Source organism: Ascaphus truei, chromosome 3, assembly GCF_040206685.1.
Source record: "Ascaphus truei isolate aAscTru1 chromosome 3, aAscTru1.hap1, whole genome shotgun sequence".
NCBI classification, from domain to species: domain Eukaryota; kingdom Metazoa; phylum Chordata; class Amphibia; order Anura; family Ascaphidae; genus Ascaphus; species Ascaphus truei.
In genome coordinates this window covers 225037728-225052484 of record NC_134485.1, presented here as the reverse complement: position 1 = coordinate 225052484, position 14757 = coordinate 225037728, and the positions used below count along the sequence as shown (strand labels likewise).

Here is a 14757-nt window from a genome sequence, read left to right as displayed (position 1 = left end):
ATATGTGCTGTATATTCCCCACTTCACCACAACCGCGCCAGCACAGAGGGGAAACACCTGGGAGAAAAGAGTGCAGCCTGGCAGGGGTCATACACCATCTGAATATTAACTTGTAAATATTCTCCTTAATTACAACGCATGATGAGTTTTTGGAAGCAGCTTCCCAGATGTCTGTCCAGGTATCGAGATCTATACAGACGTTAAGATCCTTTGTGTGTGGTTGGTGTAGACACCAGTCCTCATACAAAATTAAAGCATGGGGATTACTTGGCTTATAAATTGATTGGATATAGTGCCTAACCTGGAGAAATCTGAAGATTTCGGAGGAGGGGATATCATGGTTTGTTTGTAGCGAAGTGAATGGGGGGACTTTCCCTTGGGTGAGGATATCCTTGACTCTTGTGAGTCCTTTTTGAATCCAGGTATGGGAGTGCGGGTTTCCTGTGTAAAAAGGAAGGGAGGGGTCCGAGAATAGTGGTTGCATAAGGGCAGGGGAATTGGTTAGTTGGAATTTGGTTTTGAGGGTGTCCCAGAGATTGCAGGCAAAGGATATCACTGGGTTCTTGTAGATCTCAGGTGGTCTAGACTTTTTGTTGAGCCAGAGAAGATTTTTTATTTTACATGGGGAACAAACTAGGTCCTCTATCTCAACCCACCTCCTCTCGGTTGGGTTCGAATGCCAGCTAATGAGTTGCCCTAGCTGTGCGGATCTATAGTCGTTTTGTAAGTTCGGGAGAGTTAAGCCTCCTTCTGATTTGGATTTATAGAGGATATCTTTACGAACTCTGGGTCACCTATTTTGCCAGACAAACTTCAAAATTTTCTTCTGTATATTATTTAGGTCTTTCTGACAAATTTTAACCAGGAGAGTTTGGAAGAGATAGAGGAGTCTAGGTAGGATATTCATTTTAATGGTAGTTATTCTCCCAAACCAGGATATTATGTATGGGTTCCAAGTGGTTAAATCCTTAGCTATCTGGTCGAAAAAGGGTTTCAAATTTGTGTTGTATAAAGTCGAGTAATCTTTTGTTAATTGGACCCCTAGATATTTAATATGATTTGGGTTCCATTTAAAGTCGAAATTTAGTTGGAGTAATTTTACTAATTCTTTAGGGAGATTTAAGCTAAGGGCCATGGATTTGGAATGATTAATTTTATATCCTGAAAGGGAGCCGAATTCTGATAGATCATGAAAAAGGTTAGGGAGGGATGTGAGAGGTTTTGAAAGCGTCAATAGTATATCGTCCGCAAAAAGAGCTATTTTGAATTCTTCCTGGCCAACAGGAATACCCGCAATATTGGGATTCATCCTTATCCGGCATGCTAATGGATCTATGGCTAAGGCAAACAGCAGAGGTGAGAGCGGACAACCCTGTCTAGTTCCATTTGATATTGAGAAGGGATCAGATAAGGAGTTGTTCGTCCTCACCACGGCCGTTGGTGTGGAGTATAGTGTGTTTATGCTATTTAGTATTTTGGCTGTGAATCCCATCTGCGAAAGTGTAGCTGACATAAACTGCCAGTCTAATCGATCAAAAGCTTTTTCTGCGTCTAAAGAAAGTAATAGAGATGGGCACTTTGTGTTTTGTGCTACGTGTATTAGATTCACTGTCCTCCTAGTGTTGTCAAGGGCTTGTCTGCCCAGAACGAACCCTACCTGGTCCGGATGAACCAGTTTAGGGAGAATATTATTTAATCTGTTGGCCAAGATCTTTGCATAGAGTTTTATATCAGTATTTAACAATGAAATAGGTCTGTAGCTAGAGCACAGCAGGGAATCTTTCCCCTCTTTTGGGATTACCACTATGGTAGCGCGAAGCATATCCCTAGGAGGGGGAAGGCCTAGAAGCATCTCGTTAAATACTTTGGTAAGAAATGGGAGGAGCATTGGGAAATATTTCTTGTAATAAAGATTAGAAAATCCATCCGGACCAGGGCCTTCCCAATTTTCAGGGATTTTATGGCTTCCATAATTTCCAGGGGCTCTATAGTTTTTTCGAGGTTTATAATATCGTTCGGATCTAGAGTGGGGAGTCGGCATTCTGCTAGGTAATTTCGGATCTTTATTGCTCTTTTGTTTTTAGCCGAGTCTCCCACTGGGCCTGGTAGATTGTATAGGGATGTGTAGTAGTCCTTAAATGCGTCGCTTATAATTTTGGGATTGTGGGATACCGAGCCATTTTTAATGTGGATGTTATGAATTTTAGCTTTAGCTTGTTTTTGCTTTAATTTGCGTGCCAGCATTCTATCTGCTTTATTACTTTTTTCGTAGTATTTCTGTTGGGTCCATCTTATAGCTCTTTCTGCGTTTGACACCAACAAAAGGTTTAGTTCTCCCCTCACTGAGATAATCTGCCTGTAATTTTTCCGAGATGGGTTTGACTTGTGAATAAATTCTAGTTCTGATAGTTTTTGTGTTAGTGTCCCAATTTGTTTTGTTTTTTCTTTTTTTTCTGAGAAGCCAGGGCAATCAGTTTGCCTCTTATCACTGATTTGTGGGCCTCCCAAAGGGTAAAAGAGGAAACCTCTGGGGTATTGTTTAGTTCAAAGTATTGGGCCAGTTCTTTTTCTATTAGTTGGAGATTTTGTGGGTTCAGTAGTAGAGATTCATTCAAGGACTACGACCTTGTTTCATTTTTGGGAGTGAGGCCAGTCAATGTGGTTATAAGCATAGAGTGGTCTGACCAAGCAGAGGGGGCAATTACTGCTGAGGAAATATTATCGCTAATGTGTTGGTCTATTAGGATATAGTCAATTCGAGAGTAGCTATTATGGGGGTGAGAGAAAAAGGAGAAATCCTTTGCATTGCTATTAACTAATCTCCAGGAGTCTACCAACAATAGATCCTTGGTCATAGATACAAGTCCCCGAGTAGAGGGAACTATTTTTTTGTGGCGGGGGGGGGGGAGGGGGGACTGGGAGATTTATCTAGATTTGGGTCCATAATTGCATTTAGATCTCCTGCTAGAATTAAAAGGCCTTTCTGGACAGAGAGAACTAAATTTGTTAGTTCCTTGAAAAAAGATTCTTGATTTTCGTTAGGGGCATAAGTGTTGACTATTGTTATATCAATGGAGTCCAGTGACCCTGTAATAATTAGAATTCTCCCAGCGAGATCACTTTTGATTTTATCTACTTTGAAGTTTAGATTTTTATGGAAGAGTGTAGCTACGCCATTTTTTTCGTGGGGGCTTATGAGTGGTAGATTAGGGGGTAGTCTTTGCTGAACAGCAGAGACTGATCCTCCTTTTTCAAATGAGTTTCTTGTAGCAAGATTATATCTCCTGCCAGTCTTTTGGCTTCTGAAAGGGCAATACATCTTTTTCGGGGGGTGTTTAAGCCCTTGGTGTTTTGGGATATTATATTAATCGGCATGGTGGTGGTTCAAGGAACTATAATACAAATGAAGATAGTGATAACTTACATATAGTTGAAGAGTCGGTACATCCATCTTCGGAAACGATCTGGTATGGGAACATATACAACGAGAGATATACATATTATTACATGGTAGTGGCAAATGCTTGCAAAACTTGGACGAGGGGAGGGATAGAGAGGGAGGGGAGGGGTAAACCAAGGACCCCGGCTTCCAAACATTGTTTGGGGGGACCAGCCATAGTGGAACCTGTGGTGCGAGTCTCTCGCACTCACAGGTTAAATGGACATGAGGGGGGCGGGCAGTGGCCCAGCGGCTCAGCGCCGCAGTGCTCCTTTGTTTAGGAGCTAAGCTTTCGAAAAGGGAAAACAAAATCACCCCAAAGAGTACGGGGTGGGTTGTGTGTGTGATCTTACACATCAGGGAAATAAAAGCAAGAATGGGGGGCATTGAACGTTATACCTGTTTACATCAACATATCCTTTCTCAATTTTAGAAGCATTATGGAAGGGTTGACTGGCAGCTATAGTTTGGCAGACTCTGCATTCGTAGTCTACAGGGGGAGAGGGATAAATAACATTGAAAAAGTTACCTAAAATGTAACCTTTAATATTTTAGCCTGTAATAAAGAATTAGTAGCTGAACTTTGGGGGACCAATTCTATTATATGTGTAGCCCATATCCCCCCCCCCACCAATCGCAGATAGGGTGTATATGAGGGGATCTATGTGCATTACCCAGCGTGGTGCTTTACCTGTTAGGCTCACAGGAGGCCTAAGCCTCCGCCACGGAGAGCCTGGGGCACGTATGACACAATATGAACAACCTCGTACTTGGTGCAGCGCCTCCACCTGCGATGGCTCCCAGCAGAGGGGAGTGGTTCCTCGCAGGACACTATATATATCACTCCACACACAGTATGTAAAACAACCAATGACTTTACTTGTGAGCATAGGAAACATACTTTTGCATATAATAACAGGTGTCCCTCCCTAGAGGAGACACTAACTACTGCGTCTCGCAGGACGCTACCTCCACCTCCACCGGATGATCCCACCCAGTGTCCAGTAACCCCACACAGTATTACCCCACCCTCAAGTGAGAGAGATATGTGTGACTGCGCAGCCACTATGTCTCTTGTGAATGTGATATGACTCGTTGGGGCACTTGTAGATTACCTGCCGGGTACTCCGGTGCCCGGGCCTGCCAAGGAACTTCACAAAGGATCCTGATGTCGACTTTACACAGGAACTACCGTCCGGGGCAATCCCACCCGGATGGCTGATGCAGCAACAGCGAAGGTCTGAGCCCAAACCTCTGGACGGACGCGCAGTGTCTGCTGGGCCCCTAACTGACTCTAGATAGTAAGTGGCAGGGTCCCTAACCTGGGGGCTGTCCCTGACACAACTTATACTACTGGGTGACTCAGCGCTAACTGGGGCCTTGGGGGCTGCTGGCCTAGTGCAGGGAGTCACTGACTCCTGCACCCTACCTCCTTCCACTAGCTTCTCCTGGCGCCAACTAACTAACGTACTCAGAGCCCGCGAAATGTATCTCTTTTGGTCTGCAGAGCCATCCTTCAGCCCTATTGGCTCCCTGGCGTCACATGGGGGCGCTGCTGGGGCTCATGGGACTTGTAGTCCCTTCCATGAGCCCTCTGCTGACTGGCAACCTCTTGCGCGCTATCACTGCGCATGCGCAATGTCCATGGCTTGCCGCCGCATGCGGGGACTCACTGCGCATGCGCAAACGCATAAGGAATGGCGGCGCCCTGCCCGGGGAGCCGCCGAGAGCCCTAGCGATGTGCCCGCGGCCCTGGCAACCTCCGCTCCGGTTCCCGTCTGCCCCTCACCCTGGCAATCGCCGACGGGTCCGCCATTGGGCTCGGCGGCACCCGCGATCGCCAGCCTAGGGAGGGAGGGCGACGGGCAGAGGGGGACTTGGCTACATATGCAACATATAAACTTATATTACAAATACACTTTTATCTAGAAAACAGTTCCAGACAAACATAGTATATCAGTCCCTTTTAAGTGTTCGGGTTAGTTTAAACTGATTATCAAACTTTGAATGTCTCAAACTTGTGGGTAACTTGGGAGAACAGTTTCACACTGAACAAGGAGATAACCTGGATTTTGGGACTTGAAGATGTAATACCTTTTAATGGCCTCGACATACGAGTTCTTTAGTGAAGTGATTAAATACTTTCCTACAAAGCTTTGGAAACATCTACAGGTTTCTTTTTCTTCAATACATCAATTTATTTTGCAGCAACAAAATTAATGATGAAATTGTTTTCCAATATAAAAAATGTATCCCACTTGTGCTGGCCACTTGCATTTAAAATTCTTTTAATCATAAAGATGGCCACAAAAGGTGCAGGCTTTAAATATAGTTCAGGTTTGGACATCCATCAACTAATTAATGCGTGAAGATTAGATTTCACAGTAACACTTGAAATGTTGTTTCTTGAAATTGATTAACAGCTCTCTGTATATACCATATGCGGACTAACATAAATATATAATTCTATATCTGTCCATCTATCTATAATCAGGCCAGTCCCCAGGGAATGTGCCGCACTTTGGCAACCACTATCAAATATGCTTTGCCCCCTCCCCCCAAAAAAAACCATTGCCCTGAACAAGTTTCCAAAAAAGAAAATCCCCCTAGGAGGTAGGAAGCAGGGGGTCTCTGGAGCGGTTCCCCATTCATTTCAGATTCGGGAATTCCCTGATTCCTAAGATCCTTGCCTCCTTAGGCAGCTTCCTATTGGCCTATGTGACCGGGGGCATTAAATCGGAACTGAGATTCCGGAACCCCCTAAGGAGGAGAGTATTTCAGGAAGCAGGGGCTGAAATGAGTGGTGTCCAGCTGATATATATAGAGAGTTAAAACGTTGGATTAATGAGAATCCTCTGCTGTAAATTTCATCTTTTGCACCGGGAGTTTGATGTTACAACGTATAGAGGATACCGTATATATATATATATATATATATATATATATATATATATATATATATATATATATATATGTATGTACTTGACAAACAGTTTTCTTGTCTATGGTATTTAAAAAATGATTACTTTCAATTGTAGCATAGGTCCCAACATTTTCGAGGAGCTTTGAAGCAAAGCCAATTATTTCCTTATGTCATGATTACAAGGAAAAAGGTAAACAATTATTATTTTTTCTATCAGGAAAAAATAAGTACAAGCAGAAATGGCAAGATGGTAGAAAATAAAGATACGAGTGCTGTACAAAGCATACATACTGTACAGGTGGCTTCTACATACAATGTTGTTTACATTTTATCTTGTATGCATATTTTAATTGTGTGGGGATATTTAGATGCTTTTATGTGTAATAATTCAGTTCCAAATAATTTTGTAAAGAGTTATGTTAAACACATTTTTGAGTAGTGTTTTTCCATGTACACTGACGCTTCGTTCATACATTGGGTTTCACATAAATAAATAAAAATTAATGATTCACAATTAGCAAGATCAGATGCTAACAGTTAGACAACATCTGTTGTTTGGGTTATTAACCTATTTTATTTAAGAATGTTTAGATTCAAGCAAGCATACCAGAGGGTGTTATAAAACCCAGTGTTAAAAGTATAGTTTTATTTGAGTTTTCAAATTAATCAATTCCAGCTTTAAAAAGAAAAACTGTGCTGTACCTTATAACTTTGTAATTGGGACGATTGTTGGAAAACGGTTAACTAATTACACATTTGAGAGTGCTCCTGCGTAAATGTAGAATGGTTCCAAAGTTCAATGTGGTTGAACCCACCTTAGTTTTAATGGTGGTGTTTTCCCCCCATGCAGATGAGAAACAGTACAGTATTTGCAGTATACAGTAAGTAAAGCAGTTAATGGAAACCTGATCAGAAATATCTGGGTTACAAAAGTGTTGAACCTTATTTTTCGGTTTTTCAACATTGGTGAATTATTGCTTATGTTATTAGGTACTGTACAGCTCTACAATATACTGTACTGTTTTAAAGCAGCAGTATAGCTACATTCACTTCTATTTTGCAGTGTGTCTGATATGACATAAAATAGAATACATCAGCACTACTGCTAGTACTAACTATGGATCTGAGGATTAAGTTATTGGAAATGCATCCTATGCATGACATTTTCCCAAATAAGTATTTGGGTTGGAAGCTCTATAGTTTTATATGGCAAAAATATTTGTATTTATTTAAATATACACACACATGCTTTGAAAATACGTGTACCAGTGTTATACAAACAATAAATTCAAATACAGGGAATTCTATATGTGGGGGGAACAGTACAAAAGGTCACTTTGTAAGACCGGTGACATTACAAGTTAGACTGCAGTGCATAGGGATTTATAATGGAAACCATGATACAGCCCAATGATTTTAATAATGTGTTACTGAAGGTTTCTGTTACTTGGTAGTTTTATAAAATCTCATGTGTGTTTCCAGGCTTTAAAGGAGAAATTCCCCATAAACAAAAAAAAACATTATTAAAAGAAAAGTGAACCTTAACCGACCCATGGTCATCAACATACATTGCCCCCCCCCCTTGTTCACGAGATATTTCTAGTTTTTTGTGCCCATATTTTCTGCCCAGGAGGAGATATCCTATCCCTGAAATAAAATAAGGTAGAGACGAGACGAGTATTCTAAGGCTTGCCTTAAACTAGCCCCGTTACATGCTGGGTACATGCTGGGTGTAACCTGGCTAGTTTAAGGCAAGTTTAAGGCATTTCTGCATTGACTAATGACCCATTGGATTAACACAGCAGGGGTCCCTGGCAGTCCCACTCAGTTTGAATGGGACTGCCAGGGACCCCCGCTGTTAATCTGATGGGCCATTAGTCAATTCAGAAATGTACCCAGCATGTACCTGGGTCTTTTTGGCCATTGCCACTGGTTTATGTTAGAATAACCATCGGCACTACAGTATATCTCTGGAACTCAGGGGGGTCCATGGATTTTGGTGGACCACAGATCATCTCAAAGGGATCCTGTTTTTCACGTGATTAAACTCCCTCCCCACCCAAAAACAAAATTGTCCAGCGCGGATTGTTGCTTTCATTTATTTTGACTTGCGCAGTGTGAGATACAATGTAAATGGTTAGTCAATAAATGCATTCAATCTTGATAACGCTGAAATCAAAGATGAATATATTAGTGTTTATAATAGGAATCTTTTTTTTCTTACCTGCATCTGCAATCAAACATTTTGCTTTGCTGGCTATTACGTCCCATCAACCAACATCTGGCCATATTAAGGGATCGATGTCATCCCTTCCCCTTGCACAATATAAATAGTTTTCTCTCCACTTTTCCACAGTGGTTCTGTATAAATATAATTACATATATAAACTCCATATCACAGCAGATATTTATAAAAAGTAGTCTACAGGGACAGTTAAAGGAAGATATGAAAGGCTTTCTACAATACTTAGAATATAAGTTTATCATCGATCTGAACCATGCTGCTGATATGGAAGTGCACTTTTTCTAAGAGCTGTGAAAGACTTCATCAGCCACATGATAAAGCACAGGGAAGAGGCTGGTGGCTGAAATGTAATAGTAATTTCATTTGAAAGTTGAAAGAGATTAAACTGTTTCAGTAAACAGAAGGCTCAGGAAAGTACAAAATGTGAAATAGCTAGTGACAGTGGGAGCACATTTAAATGAATATTCAGAAGTTACTACCGTATTTTGTAGGTGATGATTCGTATCTTTAGCAACCAACACTTTGGGGTTTATGTACTAAGCCAGGGGTGCGCAAAGTTTTTGGTGTACGCTTCCCTGCCTGGGAGCACCAGTGTTCGCGCCCCTTCCTCGCTTAGAACCCGGCGTCAAATGACTTCATGTGACGTCACGGGAATCCGCAGCATCATTTGACGCACGTTGTCATGGCAACATGTCACATGACCTCACGGCATCATTTGATGCCGCGTTCCCGTCACCAAAGACCCGGCTGGCAGCAGGTAAGGGACGTTACAGAGGCCTCACGCCTCCCCCGGCATGTCATTTAAATGCCTTGGGGAAGGGTACGGGGCCTATGTAACCGCTGCGCCACCCTAGCAAATCTTGCGCCCCCCTGTACTAAGCATTGCAAGTAGCTTCTTTACAGAAAAATGAGCACATGTCAAATTCAATTTCAATTGCGCTGAACTGCACCGATATACTAACCTCAGATGTCTCCATCCACGTCAATTGCTTTCTTAATATGTTTTGGCGCACAGAAGTAGACTGCGCATAGAGATGACAATGGTGATGTTCAACTTGGCATAAACCCTAAAAAGACTAAGGGACTTATTCTAGTAGCTCCGAATTCGTCATTGCCACACCGCACGTTTTGGCATGTTCACAAGGAGCAAAATGAAATGTGTGAAAAAAAAGAATTCTCTATTGCAAATCGCAGGTTCTAAAACGCTTCTATAAAAAGTGACAAATCGCCCGATTTCTACTTCCTTTAAAAGCAAAATAACGTGAAGGTGGTGTTAATTCCATCCAATGGGGGGGGGGGGGGGGTGTGTGGAGAAGGAGGTTAGCTCAATGCTGGAGCTGCTGCCCTGAATGGCAAGGTTGTGGGTTGTAATCCTGTTGGGTCAGACACTAGTATCCCCTTCAGCACAAGGGCCATAAGACGGATTTGTCTTAACGATTTATTTTAGGACGTGTGACTCGTTTAAATATACTTGCGGAAAAAAAAAATGCGAGTTGTTTAAAAGCGATTTAGCCTTTTGCACGTTTCGGAGCTTCTAGAATACAGCGAGTTTGCAAGAAATGCAGTTTTGGTCATTCCGCCCGGTTTTGCACAGCCGGAATGAAAACGCTTCTAAAAAACATATTTTCCGCACCGTTTGGACATGTGAAAAAGGTTTACAGAACAGCAAAACATGCAAATTCGTTTCCAAAGTGTTCTTTGTTTCAAATATTTTTATTGTTTTTTTTTTTTACTTGGGTGACATTTATGACTTAAGGAAAAAATATTTTTTTCTTCTGACGTTTAAAGTCTGACTGAATCTAGAAACAGATATGGAGAAATGCAGGCACTCAAATAATAATGGTAGTGGGACGGTACTTAGCTGCCGGTTCTCTGTATCAAAGGGAGTCCAGGTGTCCCAGAAGCTTAGATATGCAGAAAAGAAGCAGGCACACAGGCTTAAGCAAGAAAATGTTAATGTGCCATAAATCCAACGTTTCTGCAGTTAATGCTGCCTTTATTAAGGTTTTAATATGGCACATTAAAGCTGGAGACTAGTGGGTGGTAATGGTTATATGCCATGGATGGGATGCCACTGGTGACAGCTTTGTCAGTCTCTGACTCTTTTTTCACAAGTAGTTCTAACAGTGCCCTTGCACACCCAGAGGTTGAGTCCTTGTCAGATTACAAAATACACCTAACAGGTTTATGCGTGTGCCATTGTTGATGCAGATAAAGTTGTCTTGCCTCTTGCAGCATTGTCACTACCAGGGTCATGCACTCTTGGTGATGATTATGACAAATTATGTGGCATTGACTGCTGTTGCCTAACAGATAACAGTTGCCTAACTAACAACTTAGATTATAAAAAGTCTCAGGATCTCAATTGTTATGTATTTTTTCTCACGTCACTAGTCCCTGCTGCTGTGGCAGCATTCACACAAAACACTGTTCTTCTGTACCTCGTCACAATACAAACCTTCCACCTCAATACTTGTCTACTTTTGTGTGCTGCTATTTCGGAGGCTGATAAGATTTCTTGTCTCTCACTGCTGTGCCACTACTGGGGCCATGCACTCTTCATGGTGACGATGATAAATGATGTGGCATTGGCTGCTATTTTCAAACATGTTGATTAAACCTCCCTTTCTGTTTTATTTCTTTTAGTACTGAAAATCTGCTTGGGATCTAATACAACTGCTGAAGTTCTAGTAGTAGCAGTTCCTAGTCATTTCTCTTGTCCCACTTCCCACATATTATTTGTCTTTTTTTCTACTACAGCCACAGTGACCACCGCCCACTTGCCACCTTCCCCATCCTCATCTTCTGCCCATATAACTAACTGTATACTATGTACTGTATCTGTATTAAGGTGAAAAAGCAGAGAATGGCTGAGCACTGCAAGTTCTTTCTAATTGTGAACTAATTCCCATATTGTGCTGTGTGGTTGTTTTCTGTTTATTGGGGTCCCTAATTATGTCTTTATTGTGAGCCCTATACCACTCTATACACTATACTGTACAGTGCATTTTGTATGGATTTCTTTCATTACTTATGGTCCTGGACATTTTAAGCCATTTTGCTACCATTTCCTGGGTATTAGAAGCACCATTGTTGGGATTTGTTTCCCGTGTTTTGCTGTATCTGTATTAATACCCCCATTCTAGTTAGACAAGCCACATAGAGTGTGCCCTCTTTATAGTCTCTGTGTCGGCAGTCAACAACATTTATGAGATAGGCTTTTAAGAGAAAAATTAAAAGATGCATTAAAAAAAAGATATAAGAAATGAAGACAAATGAAACGAAATTAAACAGATTTGCAATACATATTGATTTTTAATGGTTGACGATTTTGGCAAAGCACTCAGATGTTTGCGACATCGTTCCTCAATAGCAAGTCACACATCTCTAGTCTTCACTTGATATAGTTCTTAGTCTTACAAACTAAAGGGGAAGACCACTACAGTATAATGTACATAAATACAAGTTTATGGAAATAAATACTTAATACCAACAGCATACCTCCTTTTTATAACAAGAATCTTAAAAAGTAGATTCAATTTCTACAGAAATGAAACATTCAATACCCTAATAAAAGGAAGGAAAGAAATACAGTATAAAGGTGTATAAAAACTATTTTTATACTTGATGGACATTTGATCTCAAAAGAGTTTGCAAATGCTTTTTCATGCAATCTGTTTCATTTTATGTAACATGTCCTTGTATCCAGTCTGGATTTAACAATTAAACAGACAAGTTGACTTTATGTTCAAGGTTACGTCTTTTTAGTCACATTAATTTGGAAGACATGTTAGATCCACAGGTGGATATTATTAATGAAAAAATAAATACTTTCCAGTAACTGGTTGGATCATTACACAGACTTGAAAACAACTTCCAAGTGTCAATCTGTGCATTCCCAGGTCAAGCATATGAAGGCCATTTATTCGCATTAGATGAATTAAGTGAAGTTTTCATTTGAATTGTTGATGTATTCTTGTTGAAACTGATCTGTCATTACAAAAATTGAATTCAATGACCCTGGAAAAATATATCAAGTTGCATAATTGTGTGTTTCCGAATGTTACCTTGCAAATATTGGAAAATAAAATATATATCACATGGGATCATCTTACATAATTTTGTGAGACTTCAGTTGCATTATTATCATAACTGTATTATGGATTGTTTCTAATAATTTGGAATAATGGGTGGCATTATTATTGTGTATGTGTCACCTGACACTTTAATTTTTTTTATAAAGTACAAGTCCACAATTACAAAGAACTGCATGGGTGTCTATTGTCAATACATTGTAAATGTTTGCTAACTAATAGTTAGAACCCTGCTAACACTTTAGTTCATTTTGTTTAGATTGTAGAAACCATTGACCAATCGAAAGAGCATCCCGCAGCCAACAGAATCAATTTATCAGGGAGGGTTTATTGGCAGGGATATGTTTCTAATGAAAAGCATAATGCTGTGTTAAATGTTTATGACACCATTACTGTGGTCGCCTTTTTTTTATGTGTATATACTGGTACATTCAGAATTTCCATAAGTCATCCTTTATCTTTGGGATGCACACAGTTTACAAATACTTTTTAACATGATGAAGTACCTTGCACATAAGGTTAAAGAGAGATAGCAAATGTTTGCAATCTGACACAGTTTGACATGATAAGTCATTTAATCCTAAAATGATATAGTGTGCACTTTGTGAAGTGACAAATTGGGGACTCAGTGATGTGACAAATTGGGGACTTTGTGATGTGCCAAATTGAGGCAACTTTACCTCTTTTAATCAACAATACTGGGAATACATCATTATTTGAGGTCCACTGGTACATGGTAATACTATAGAACTATGAGCTTTGGACATTTGGTAATGATAATAATAATAGACAACGGCAGTGTTGGTGCAAATATCCCAGCAAATCTCCCCATATGGCTGCTACATATTTAGCTGTTTAACAGGTAAACCATCTATAAAATGGTTAGTATCACTATTTAACAAAAGGCATAAACATAATTGTGAAACAATATAAAACTTTAGTGCTATATATGCCACATTTTTATACTACGGGACGCCCACCTCGCCACAATACACAAACATAATCACCCTGCCTCCACAATACACACACACACACACACACACACACACACACACACACACACACACACACACACACACACACACACACACACACACACACACACACACACACACACACACACACACACACACACACAATACCTCCCCCCACCACAATAAACAACATCCACCCCCAAAATACACACACAACCCTCCCATCACACACACACACACACACACACACACACACACACACACACACACACACACACACACACACACACACACACACACACACACACACACACACACACCCCTCCCATCACACACACACACACACACACACACTTTACCATGGGAAAGAGACTCTAATGCAGCTCCAGTGGAGGAGGCGGAAGTTGGGTTCTAGCTCCAGTGGAGGAGGCGGAAGTTGGGTTCTAGCTCCAGTGGAGGAGGCGGAAGTTGGGTTCTATTTCCAGGCGGGCTGAACTTCCGGCCTTCGGGGAGAGTGTTATGTAGTGGAAAACCGGGGAGCAGCTCGGGTGAACTTGGGCCTGGCAGCTAACAGAGGCCTGCCGAGCCGGGGACAGTTGTCCCAATTCTACCTACCCACTGAAAATACGGGGCAATGTTGCACCCGACAGACCTTTTCAGGGACAACAGGACAATTTAATTGAAAAAGGGATAATATTGTGGGTCGTCTGGCAACCCTTGGCTTACTTATATATCACTATTAGTAGCTGATTTATTAATCTCATCGGTAAAAGGGGTGAAGAATAAATATTGAAGATAATAAAGTGAAAATGTCCACATAAAATATGTGGTCAATTAAGGTCACAATATGTTCTTCATTTTTTTTATTGCAAAAAGATAGGTAAAATATACATAAGTGATTTGAAGCTTTCAAATCCCATTTTTTTTACTTCAACAATTTACAAAGGTATTATAGTAGGAAGTGAAATTGTATCTTCCTGATAATCATGATTCCAAAAGTTTGGAAAGAAAATTCACTGGATTGTACCATTACAAATGTGTAACTTTCATTTGTAAATGCGTATGATGTTCAGATACAGAAA

At 40.7% G+C, this 14757-nt stretch overlaps 1 protein-coding gene across 7 annotated transcripts in view; it reads left to right on the top strand.

Annotated features, from left to right (window-relative positions):
* Nucleotides 1-14757, top strand: part of FRMPD4 (FERM and PDZ domain containing 4) — a 585463-nt gene that overhangs the window by 177584 nt on the left and 393122 nt on the right. The window lies entirely within an intron of this gene.